Genomic DNA, 13566 nt, shown 5'->3' with positions numbered 1-13566 from the left:
CCAGTGATATCAACTTGCAGAAAATTATTGTGATAAATCAGCTTTCTCTGGGTTTATTTCTGTTTTGTGTCATGGTTTGACAAAATCATAGATGAGAACAAATTAGCATGAGTATTTTTAATCATTCCATCTGGTAAAACTTCATGCCTTGCTTAAGAAACAGGATAGTTTTTTAGAGGTATTTTCCTTTTAATAACTGCTACATAGCAACTTCCTCATTTAACTTTTTACAAGGACATTCTGTAACATATGGTGGTGTTTAAATGGGTGGCCTAGGTAATTGTAAAAGGTTTATACTTCACACTCAGGGTTGTTACCTGGTAACTAAAAATGCTATCTGAGTCTATTTTTGGAGTGCCAGGGTGAGTGGGGGATGGGGAGAAAGAAACTTGAATCAGTGACCATCTGGCCCAGATTTGGCTGATTTCCTGTGCACTGCCCTTTGTTTCAACCAGACAATGGATTGTTCCTTTTCCAGATAAGAATTTGGTTGATGACTTTGTGCTGAATCAGCAGGTTTGGTTTGGGATTGTAAGCATAGACTCATATTGAAGAGCTTTTTATTGTTCTGAGGTCACTTTCCTTGTGTTTGTTAGTTACAAGATATTTTTTAAGGTTCTTTTTTATGATATAGTGGTGGTTTTTTTTCAGGTGCATCAAATAAAATAATTGGAAATGCAGCTTTCCAGTTTGGTATTACCTGCCTTTAAACATTGAAAATTTCCTGTCTTTAGTGTCCAAAATTAATATCTCCCTGATTATGATTTTTTGATGAGTTTATATAGAATCTCCTCTTGTCTGAACTTGAATTTTTCATCTGAAACTTTAATGATTTAAATTTAATGTTGTCCTAAACCTAAGAAAAGCTTTTATGATGTGGTTATTTAAATAGTAACTTTTCTGTGACATCTGTTGCCATATATTTGCAAATTACATTTTAGGAAGCTATTTTCCTTACTTTAAAAGCTGCCTAACACATTTTTTTCCCTTAAAAAAAAATACTGACTAGAAGTAGGGAATTTTGGTGGTCTAGCATTCCAAGTAAGTCAACCATCAATTTTTATAAGTTATCTTAGAAGCAATAGAGATCAGAGGATTTTAAATGCCACTCTACAGAAGACAAGAGCAAAATTCAGTGCTACCATCTTGCTATGTGGCCAGAAATTATGATCATTTTTACTTCTGAAGTGATAGGAAAATTGTTGGTAGATTTTAAGCTGAACTTCTAGCTTAACTCTCATCTCCTTGTAGCTGAATTGTCACTTACCACTCCAGTACAGAATTTTCTGCAGACAACTTTTTCTAAAACCACTTATAACTAAAATCCAGCATCTGATCAGAACTGGCTGCTTTGAATGAAATCTAATCACAAATTCTTTTGTGTTGATAAAGGTATGCTCTTTAAGTAGAATCAAGGGGCCTGATCATAAGAAAAAAAGCTTGATCTTTAGTTCCTCAGGGATCTAATTATGTAGCAGATGGGACCACACGGCACAGTTCAGTGTCATTTGGTGTAATTAATTTTAGGTTCACATCCAGCAAAAGCAAATACAACAAATGACACAAAATCTTAGTCTGCATCCATTTGGGACACTGCCCATTTATTTATATGTTGTAGTTCTCCTCTTTTGGATTTCTTCAATAGACTGGTCTATTTGATACTAATCAGGCCGTTGCATGTTTAGCTTAAATGCATGGGTGTTTTGGATACATGCATGTCATGAATGTTAGTTGGAGTAGAATATTTAGATTTAGAGAACTAGTTAGTTAAATAGTTGAATGAGGCAGAGTTAGAAGCTCCAACCACATGAAGACAAGTTCTACTTTATCTTCCTCCCTGCTTTAATCAGAGACTGGTTCAGGGAACTAGTTCGAGGTGGAGGGGAAGGTTTTATCCTTTTTTCTCCCCTTCCCCCTCCTGTTCACCCTTCACCCCCCAACCTCTGACTCTCCTTCAAATCTCACTGAGGAATTATAGTCTCTACAGAGGCTTGGTTGCAAATGCCTGGAAAGTTTACACTGCAGAGAGTTGTTTTGTTTGGCATAGCTAATCAGGAGCCAGGCTGGAATTGCTCATAGCTGTCATTCAGGTTTTGTTTCAAAGTCCAAGGACCTGCTGGGAAAAACAAAAAGCTAATGAAAGCTGACTGTATTTAGGCCTCAAATCTGTGGAATCTGAAATGATGTCCTGACAGTGTATTCTTATTCTTCCACATTCTTGCTGTTACTAAGGTAACAGATTTTTAGAGGCTTTTCATCTTCATTGTCAAGTATTTGCTACACTTTTTGTTGTTTTTCAGATTAGAGCAATTCAGATTATCTCCTTTTGAGATGAAGGAAAAAGAGAAAATAATGGAAATAAAATGTCTGAATCAATTACCCTGACTGCTAATAAGATCTGTTTTTTTTTTAAATGCCGTAAAATCCTTAGAGTAATAACAAATATTAAAACTTAAGGCAAGATCAACTTCCTCATGTTTGGGAGTACTATGTATAAAATTTTCATTCTGTAATACGTAATGGGAAGTGTTCATATAATCGCCAAAGAGTACATCATAAGAGAAAAGGGTATGTGGTGAAATACCCTGTCTTTACGTTTTTTTTTCTTCTTGACGGAAAAGCCAAATGATGTTAAAAAAAAAAAAAAAAAAAAAAAAGTAATGTGCTTGAATTCTATGTATAAATGATAAAATCAAGTAGTATGACAAAATGAACTATGATAAACATGTTTACTGGAAAAAAAAACTTGTCTTTTTAATATTTGTTTTCAGAGAATGTGTTGCCTGGGTAGATTAGATTAGCATTCATCTATAGGAAAATGCTGTTGTTTTTACAGTCTGTTTGGGGCACATATTATCTGTGGTTTGACAAATAATAAAGAAAAGATAATTTTGGCAGGCGAAGTGTTCTTTGGGTTGGCTTTAGATTTGAGAATCCCCAGGGATATGCTTGAATAGTGTTATAACCTTTACAAATCTTCTTGTCAAGAGTTGACTCTTTGGAAGATAACACTGTTTTTTTTCACAGATTTATCAAACATCTTCATCAAGTACTCTTTCCCCTGTGGCAAGGACTAGAATATTGAAATAACCTAGCTTTAGTACTGATCAGATCACTTCACTAATTTCATCCCAACACAATAAAAGCCTACATTCATGGAGATAAGATCTAGCTTAATTTTCTTTGGAGACACAAATAAGAGTGAGCAGCTGGTTGAATGAGAAAGAACCTATAAGGGTCTGGAAGAGAAGTGCCCAAAGTGTATCAGAAGGCCTTCGTTTTAATTTCTGTATCTTTGTTCATGCTGGTTTCCTAGCCTGGAATTTTGTCCTCTCTCCTCTCCACCCAGCCAAATCCAATGCTTCTCAAGGTCCAGCTCAGGGCCTTCTTTATTCACTAAACCCTCTTCAACGAGTTCTGGTGTCCAGATAGAGAATTTGTATCCTCAGGTGATCGCAATATCTAAAGAATTGTGTTCAGATACAGTTTTGCTTTTTTTCTTGGCTCGGGGGTGGGGTGGTGGTGGCAGAAAATGACTAGGATGGGGAGACATAAGGGAAAATAACAGAAAAGGAAAGGATCATTTGAAATGGGCAAGTTTAATCCAGAAAAGATTTCAAAAGAGACAGGACAGTTGTCTTCAAGGGCTGATGTGTACAGCTGGAATTAGATTGACTCTAATTACCTTTAAAGCAGTGGTTTTCAAATTGTGCTCTGCAGAGCTGCAGGGATTTTGTGATGATCCTTGGGTTGCAGGGGAAAAGAGAAGAAGAGAGGACTGATGGACATGCTGAGTGCCCCCTGCAGCTGCCAACAGAAGAGTTTCACTTTTAACTGCTTTTTGTTTGGGGGTTTTGCCTAATATTTCTTTTAAAGACATGTTGCACTGCTTTAAAAAAAAATGAAGTTCTAACAATCACTGCCATATAGAATAATAGGCGAGAGTTTTGTTTCAAACCAGGATAAAATGTTCTAACAGTAAGAGACTTTGAAAAAAATTAAATGAACTGCTTTGTGAGATGACTTCTACATTCAGTCAGAAGTTTAATGACCCTGACAACGATGTTGGAAGATTTCTGTTTGGGGAAAGGTTGGGTTGGGACATCCTGTCTAAAAGAGTTCTAAAATTGTGGAGTAGATGTCTTCTCTTACTGTCAGTATCAGATAATTTGGCACCTAACAGTTCTCCAGTGGGCTTTGGAGTAAATTCTTCTTCCCATTGAATCATGAGGTTCCAGAAAGAAGGAACACTGTTTTCACTGCTTTTGGATTCTTCAGATCCTAATGCAGATGTGGGGGCCCAGGAAAGACCTGTTGGTACAAGAAATGACTGCAAGAAACACTTGCTTGACTGCCTTGTGACCCCCATCCAACATGAAGGATGATAAGGGAAGGTATTTGCAGGAATTTTTTTCTGCTACTGCCTTCTGCCCTTCAGGAATAGTAGAAATGACAAAGGAGATTTAAGATAAGCACACACACCCCGCTTTTTTTTTTTTTTTTTCTGGCCAGGAGGCTAGAATACTACTGCGTCTGAAAAAATTGGACATGGCTCCCTGAACCTAATAAATAAAAAGCTGAGTCTGGAAATCTTGGCTTTCTGTACAAATTGAGAAACTGAGGCACAACAGAAGGAGGAAGTGAGTGAGATTCCCTGGCATTCCAAGTGCAGAAAAGATAATGCATTATAGAAGGATTTCATTGGCTACCTGGACTTCAGGACATTTTGCCTCATGATTCAGTTGGTTCTGATTGATTATCGAGAACTAGAACTAAAGGTATGAATTACAGGAAAGTTTTGCAGATGAAAGATGGGAATCTAGTAGTTGTGGTAGAATCTATAGAGCTGACAAGTGTTTGATGAACACAGTGTAATCTGAAGCAGCCCTTTACTCCTAGGAGGCCTTTCATATTGCCTCCCTTTGTACTGGGTAGAAAATAGTGAAGTGTTCCCCCAGCTCTGGGTACATTGCCTTATACCTAGCAGTCACTAAAACAGCTTATGGAATTGGGCTGAATTTTATTGATGGGACTCTCAGAGCCAGTTAGACTATGGTGTACACTGTAGCTGGTGATCATAATCATCACTGCTTGAAGCCCCCATACTTCTACAAACTCACATGAGATTAGGGACCAGTTTCATGAAGTAAATATCTTACAGTTCAAATGGGGATATAGGTCACATCTGAAAACACAAGAAGGCTTGTAAAAATCTCTGTGCAAGTTGTTTAGTGTTTGATAGACGACAAGAGGAATGCCTAGAGCCAGGAAGCATTGTAATGACCCCAGGAAAAAAAATAAAAGATGCTTTTCATTAGGTGAGTAGTTTATAATTTCTAGGTGTGTGCACTGTAATACCTGAATATTTTTAGCTGTGATGATGTCATAACAAGACAAAATACTAGATTGGGAAGTACTCTCAAAAATGTTCCAATGCCTGTGTATATTTTACTGATAGTGGAGAAAGTGAAGGCCCAGAGACACTTAAAGCACCAGAACTAGTACATAGATCAATTGATTCCTAATACAAATAACTACTCATAATGGTGATGGAGGAGATCTTTATTCATTCTATAATTTTTCATAATATTTGGGAATAGCCTTTCTTTCTTTCTATTTATTTATTTATTTATTCTTTATAATCAGTTATATATGACAGTAGAAAGCTCTTTGATTAATTGTAAACAAATGGAGCAGAATTTTTCACTTCTCTGGTTGTGCATGAAATGGAGTCATACCATTTGTGCAATCCTACATGTACCTAGGGTAATGATGTGTGTCTCATTCCACTGCCTTCCCTATCTATCCCTTTTCCCACTCCCCCATCCCTTTTGCCCCATCCAAAGTTCCTCCACTTATCCCATGTCCCCTGCATTTGGATTAGCATCCAATTATCAGATAAAACATTTGGCCTCTGTTTTTTTTTTTTTTTGAGATTGGCTTATTTTACTTAGCATGATATTCTCTAGTCCCATCCATTTACCTGAAAATGCCATAATTTTATTTTCTTTTAATGCTGAATAATATTCCATTGTGTATATGTACTATAGTTTCTTTATCCATTCACCTATTTAAGGACATCTAGGTTGCTTCCACAGTTAAGCAATTCTGAATTGTGCTTCTATAAACACTGAGGTGGCTGTGTTACTGTAATATGCTGTTTTTAAGTCTTTAGGGTATAAACTGAGGAGTAGGATAGCTGGGTCAAAGGGTTGTTCTATTCCAAGTTTTCTAAGGAGTATCCATACTGCTTTCCAGATTGGTTGCACAAATTTGCAGTCACACCAGCAATGTATGAGTGTGCCTTTTCCCCTACATCCTTGCTAACGTTATTATTTCTTGTATTCTTGATAACTGCCATTAGGAATAGAATTTCTTTTCAAAGCTGTTTTGTAATTGGGGAATTCTGCATAATTCTGCAAACTGCCAATATGTCCTTAAGTATATATTAAGTATATATTAATATGTATATGTTTTTTTAAAGAGAGAGAGAGAGAAAGAATTTTTTAATATTTATTTTTTTTAGTTTTCGGCGAAAACATCTTTATTTGTATGTGCTGCTGAGGATTGAACCCAGCGCCGCGCGCATGCCAGGCAAGCACGCTACCGCTTGAGCCACATCCCCAGCCCCATATTATATGTTAATATAAAGATATGTTAATATATATATGTTAGTATATCCTGTGCCTCAGGACTTAATGTAGTAAGAGGGCGTGATAAGGAACTGCGGTTGTGGCTCAATGAAAGAGGACTTGCCTAGTGTGTATGAGGCACTGGATTCAATTTTCAGCACCACATGAAAATAAATAAATAAAATGAAAGTATTGTCCATCTACAACTAAAAAAAATTTTAGAAGAGGGCATAGTAAGTATAAAGAACATCATAAATCTGTTTATGTAGCAGATAACACTATAATGCTTTAGGCAGCAAGTGTCTTATGCCAGAAGCAATAAAAATAGAATATAAATCTATGGAGAAAATTTAACTAAGACAATTTGGAAATTGTCTACCATATAAAAAGGATTGTTTAAGCATATTAAAGCATATTGGGATACATTTTTTAAGTCATTTAAAATATTTTTTAACATACTTTTGTGTGTGTGTGGTTGGGGATCGTTCATGCTAGGCAAGCACTCCTCCAGTGTTTTACACCCCAAGACCAAACATTATTTTTAAGGCATTAGTGACCCTCAGATGTGTGTGCATATTTATGTGACAACAGTTTATTAAATTGTTAATTAATCAGTCAGCATCTTTGAGTTATACCTGGTGGCTCTAGAGATCAGAAATAGGGTCAGGATGAAAGTTTTGCAGAAGAAAATTTAAAATATAATGAGAAAAAAACTTAAAACATGTTTTACTTTGTTATTAAATATGCCACAGTCTCGTAATTAAAATTAGTTGTTCTTCTACCTTTGTCTTCCAACCACTCAAATCTACTTACTAAAGATAACCCCAGCTTCTGTAGATCTTTCCTGAGCATTTTGTGCATGTATATGCATATAAGGAAGCATATGAACATAATATTTGATGCTTTGCATTTTCATAGTTGTATTTTGGAGATTGATGAAAACCTTCCTATTATCTGATGTTCTTCAGCAGTGGAATAGGCTGTCCCCTCATGTAGTTGAGAAGCGTCACTACAACATTCAACAGAGGCTGCAGTAAGGGCTGTGAAGAGTGTTGGAGGGATTTTTATCCTGAGTGAAAATGGGAAATAGAACATTGAAGGTTTTCTTCTCAAATTCTGTGACATATTAAAGTTCCTACTAGGTGCTTAGCATGATGGGGACAAAATAAAAAAAAAAAAAAAGAAAGGTAACAGACACTTTAGTTGGGAAGCTAAGATATATGCTTACATGTATATCATCAGAGTAAATGTGAAAAATTCTGTAAGACAAAATGAGTGATATCATAAAGATCTATCCAAAGAGCTGTTGCATAAGCCGGGTAGGTGACAGTCAGTGTCATGAGTTAAACAGAGAGTGACATCTATGATAAGTTTGCTTAAGAGGTGAGATTGTACCAAACCTTGAAGAATTGAATTTGGATTATTAGGGAAGAGGTAAGGAGAGCAGTTTGTCATGTGGAACACTGAACTTGTGTGAATACAAAGGCAGTGGGTAGAACAGTATTAAAGTAGAGGCAATCAGAGGTCGATAGGGAGTCAGCTGTTAGGCTGAGACCATGTTATGGTATGAAGGATTCCAGGTTTTGTGGTTCAGCCTACATTTACCAAGTGACAGGAATGGGACAGTGTTGTGTTTTATTTAGAAAGTGACTCTAAGCTATTGCATAAATATGGGCTCAGGGTAACAAGGACCTGAATGTTGTTAGTGTTGGAAGTGAAAGAGAAAGAAAGAGATTCAAAAATAAAAGGAAAAGAGGTAGGGAATTGCTGGTTGAATTTTGAAATCAATAGAGAGGCACAATAGACGGATGACTCCAAGTTTTCAAGCCCATTGCTTGGGAGAAAGATGTTGCTGTTAACAGAAATAGGGGAGACGAGTTGGTGTTTGGAAGAAAAAGGTGATACATTCGATTTCAGATGAAAGTTGAAATGATGGGAAGATATTCATGTAAAAAATTGTAGTTGAAAGAATGGGAATGATGTTCTTGAAAGAAATTAGAACGGTAGATGGCCATATTCTCAGGGCTATAAGTTTAGGGCCAGTCTGTGATTGGCATTTGTTTAAATTCGAACTGTGATTGATACTTGTTTAAATTCTTGTATGCTATTTCAGCTGTTCAATTCTGAAAAATAGTTCTAGGATGGTGTTCTTATAAATTGCCCTCCAACACAGTATTGTTGTTATTAATACATATAGTGCTTGGATTTATGGAATTTGAAAGGTAGTGTACTCATTTGTGTTCTATAGCATATTGTACATGCCTCTGATTTAGGAAGCTTTGTTTGTTTTGGAAGGCAAACATTATTTAATAATGACAATATAATGCCTGATACTGAATGATTGGATGTTTTGTTGAATGATTAATCTCTATTATTGCTGAGGCCATTATGTATAAGTAAGGGGGACGCTTCCTTCTTTGACAGAGTCTCAGTGCTGTCTTCCTTTTTGGCCTGGAGTCTCTCCTCGTGGTGTTCGCATACTGTTTTTGTCTCAGATGAGTGAGCCTGGTCTACCTAGAGCTTCATGTAGACCATGTCTGCCTTCAGCTTATTTTTGAACATGTTCTTCTGGGTCTGCAGGTTGTGATACATGGGATGGTCAGTCTTCTTAGTTGGGTACCTTGTAAGCAACTGGTACAGCATTTCCATCCTTTTCATCCTGGTTACTTTCTCAGGCATTGGGGCATTGGTGGTACCTTGTTTTTCTGGCATGGAGCCTGGGAATGGACAGTCATAAGCGTGTAGATGATCAGCTCATCTTCGATCATCTTGCAAATTGGATGGCAGGAATTGGCAAAGTCAATTTCATTTGTCCAGCCAGGCCTTCTGTTGCTACAGCAGAGGACCAAGGAAGCTTGATGGTCCTCATGGCTGGGGCTCAGTGCTTAAAGGAAAGCTGTTTTAGTACTTTTTCTTTTTTTTTTTTTTTGGTACCGGGGATTAAACCTGGGGTGCTTAACCACTGAGCCACATTCCCAGCTCTGCTTAATATTTTATTTAGAGACAGGGTCTTGCTGAGTTGCTTAGAGCGTCTCTAAATTGCTGAGGCTGGCTTTACACTCATGATCTTCCTGCCTCAGCCTCCTGAGCTGCTGGAATTACAGGCATGTGCCATCATGCCCAGCTTGTTTTAGCACTTTTTACACTGAAACTTAATCATTAGAAATCTTCTGTAGTATCCCAGGTAGGAAGTTACATGATACTCTAAGAAGAGGATTAAGGGTTTTTTTTTTTTGGTCCTGAAAAGCTGATGTGCATCCTCTTCCCTGTTGAAAGGAGAATACTGGGTGCACCTTTTTGCCATTGTTCCCAGTAAGATTAGAGCTAACGTCGATACTGAACTACACTGATACTAATAAATGCTAATCATACGTTCTGTCTAGTATATCTGATTTCTTCTATCTCCTGGACCTGGACTCTCTTTCACTATTCTCTATCATTTTTATTTTCTTTTGTGGTGCTGGGGATTGGACCTGGGCCTCATGCAAGTTAGGCATGCATCCTACCACTGAGCTACATCCCCAGCCCCTCTTTTGTTATTATTTTACATAGTATATAATTATTATCGGAAGCGATGCCCATCCTGTTGGGGAATAAGAAAGATTCAAATAAATTTGATTTATTATAGGTTTGAAACCTTTCCTAAGAATAAAGACCATGCCCTCCCAGCATATAGAATAATTCTAAGGTCATAGTAGGTATTGTGAACATGTTTTTGGAATGAATAAAGTTCAACAAGTATTTAGAAAAGTCAGAGACACTATTTGAGAAAATTGGAGGTGGATTTTTTTTTTTTTTTTGGTATCAGGAATTGAACCCAGGGACACTTAACCACTGAGCCACGTCTGCAGTCATTTTTATATTTTATTTTGAGAAAGGGTCTTACTGAATTGCTGAGGCTGTCTTTGAACCTGCTATCCTTCTGCCTCAGCTTCCTCAGTTGCTGGGATTACACAGGTATGCACCACTATGCCTGGCCTAGAGAAGTGATTTTGAAAGAAGAGGCATTTATACTTGACCCAGAAATGAATAGGGTTTTTACATGAAGAGATAAGCTGATAGTTTTTTTTTTAAATATTTTTTTATTTGTCAATGGACTTTTATTTTATTTATTTACTTTTTTTAATGTGGTGCTGAGGATCAAACCCAGTGCACACACATGCTAGGCAAGTGCTCTACCACCGAGCCACAACCGCACTCCAGGCTGATAGTTTTTGAAGGTTATCTTGGGGAGTAGGATAGCATCTCAGCTGAGATGTAGAGACAGAAAAATGTCGGTCACATACTTACAGGGTGAATAATCCATTCTGGAGAAGCATGGGGAAGGTGAGGAGCGGTAGGTGGGAAGTCTGGCCCCTGTGGCTGTAAGGATTATCATCTGTGGTTATTGTTTAGCTCTTGTGTCTTTGTCATCTTGCCTGGAGTGAGGCCTCAGAGTCCACAGCCTAGGGCGTTCACAGGGACAGGAGAAGGCACACACCCCACTCGGAGTGTCCTCTCAATCTGCCCTTGACTCTTAGTCATTGACTCTAATCCTTGACTTAAAACAACTTAGCTGTGATGTTATTTTAACCCTGCTGAAAATCCAAGCAGTCCAAAGGCTGTCAGGCAACTTTAATTATTCTTTAGTTGACTCAGCAGGAGGCTCTGGACATAAAGCATACTTAGGCACATAGTGAGCAAGGACCCTCCCCACACCCCATACACAGAGACAATGGATTTATTCCTTACTTGAAGCTGTATGCTGAAATTTAGAGGTGATAAAAATAAAAGCTTACATTTATAAAGTATTATGGCCAAGCACTCTACTAAGTATTTTATATTGATTGTGTTATTTCATCCGTACCATCATCCTTAAAAGTATATGCTATGATTATCTCCATCTTAGTAATAAGAAAAATAGAAGTTTAGTACCATATAAATTCATATAGTAAGTGCCAGAGCTGGGATGTGAATCTAGTCAGTCTGACTCCAAAGCCTGAACTCTAAGTCAGTACATTATCCCAATTTAAAGAAAGCACATTAAAAAGTGGTGGTGAGAGGGGCCGGGCACGGTGGCAGGAAGATCTCGAGTTCAGAACCAGTGCTAAGCAACTCAGTGAAATAGGGCTGGAGATGTCGCTCAGTGGTTGAGTGTCGCTGAGTTAAATCCCTGGTATCAGGAAAAAAAAAATACATATATATACATACATATATATATATAGTGAGAGTGGGAGGGATCTGAAGGGAGGGGAGGGAGTTTGGAGGTAGGAAGGATAGTAGAATGAATTGGGACATTATGACCCTATGTGCATATATGACTATACGACCGGTGCAGTTCCATACCATGTACAACCAGAATGAGAAGTTATACTCCACTTACGAATGATGTGTCAAAATGCATTTTACTGTCATATATAACTAATTTAGAACCAATAAAAAGAGATCTAAAAAATTTAAAAGAGAAATTTGACTCTTTAAAAACACTTAGGGGCTGGGGTTGTGGCTCAGTGGTAGAGCGTTCGCCTAGTATGTGTGAGGCACTAGGTTTGATCCTCAGCACCCCATAAAAAAATTAATAAGTAAAATAAAGGTTTTGTGTCCACCTACAACTAAAAAATATTTTTTAAAAAGACACTTAAAAAATGGTGAGCGATAAATGTGTATTCAATAGATGATGACAAAAATTTAAGAGTTAGTGGTAAATTAACAGGCCTTTATATTTCAAATTTTATAAACTGGCCTTAAGGCTCATTGAGACTTTTGTTTTGTCATTTGTGTTTAAATAAAAAGTTAACTTTTGAATGCGTTTAGATGAGGCTTGTGTTCTTTTATGCATGTCCCACGCCAACCCACGATTTTATGGCATTGGTGGATATGTGATATTAGTGTAGTTTATTTATTTTGTTAGTTCAGAATGCAAACCCCAGTCATTTAGTTCCTGTTTAAGGCAAGGAAAGGGAAGAAGGGACAATGACCATCATGATGGGTCTACTTTTATCAGGGAAGGAAAATGTTTCTCAGAAATCCTTGCAGCAAACTCCCAGTTAGGTCTTCTTTGCTGGAACTGGACTACATGACCATCCCTCACCATAGGGGAGGCTAGGAAGATGGGGAACTGAATTTTCATGATGAGCTTAAATCAATCAAAATCCTTTACCTGGAGCTGTGTGCATGGGAATCCCCCCACCAAATCAGTGTCCTGATAGCAAAAGGAAGGAGAGAGAGGTATTTAAAAAGGAACTGAGTATCTGTCATCTCATGTTACTTAAATTCTGTTTTGACTACCTGCTACCTTCACCTTATTCCTTCAAATAAGCTAACTGCTATAACACACATCCTCAGTATTCCAGTGGCTTCATTACATGCTCTCATTGCAGTGTGACATGGAGAGACATTCTCCTTGCAGTTGCTCAGGGGTCCAAGCCACTTTCATCTTGTTCCGCTGCCATCTTCCAATTCTGGACTCCAAGACTGCCGCGGAAGACAGAGTTAGGGAAGGAAGTGTTTTGCACCTTCACATCAAACACATTCCATCCTGAGAACAAGGAAATGTTTGCTCATGTCTCCAGGGAGAGGAAATAGATTTGGTGAGCATCTAGCCAGGTTCTGTCACACGGCAGCTGAGTGAAATATAGTCATTGAAGAAAGTCAGCAACGTGGATAAAAGTTACTTACAAATGTGAAAAGTGACTTTCCTAAGAAGTCATAAATAAATGCAATTTACTGTCTTTTGATACATATATACATATATTCCACCTAATGTTCCTTTTCATGAATATTAAAATATGGAAACTAAAGTTTCAAGCATATAATTCCTAAAAACACTTCCTTGACCTGTATAGACAATAAGAAGCCCACTGTACTTACCTCTGTATTGTGCTATTCTTTAGCTGTAATAACTGGTAGGCATGTATCTCATTTGGGTCAAAACTCTCAGAGGAACAAGACAATT

The 13566-nt window shown here is 37.5% G+C and overlaps 1 protein-coding gene across 1 annotated transcript in view; it reads left to right on the top strand.

Annotated features, from left to right (window-relative positions):
* Greb1l (GREB1 like retinoic acid receptor coactivator) overlaps positions 1–13566 on the top strand; it is a 250854-nt gene that overhangs the window by 20912 nt on the left and 216376 nt on the right. The window lies entirely within an intron of this gene.

The sequence above is a fragment of the Callospermophilus lateralis genome, chromosome 17, assembly GCF_048772815.1.
Source record: "Callospermophilus lateralis isolate mCalLat2 chromosome 17, mCalLat2.hap1, whole genome shotgun sequence".
Classification (NCBI taxonomy): Eukaryota; Metazoa; Chordata; class Mammalia; order Rodentia; family Sciuridae; genus Callospermophilus; species Callospermophilus lateralis.
The sequence above is the reverse complement of the archived record's forward strand: the minus strand, read 5'-3'. Positions and strand labels throughout refer to the sequence as shown.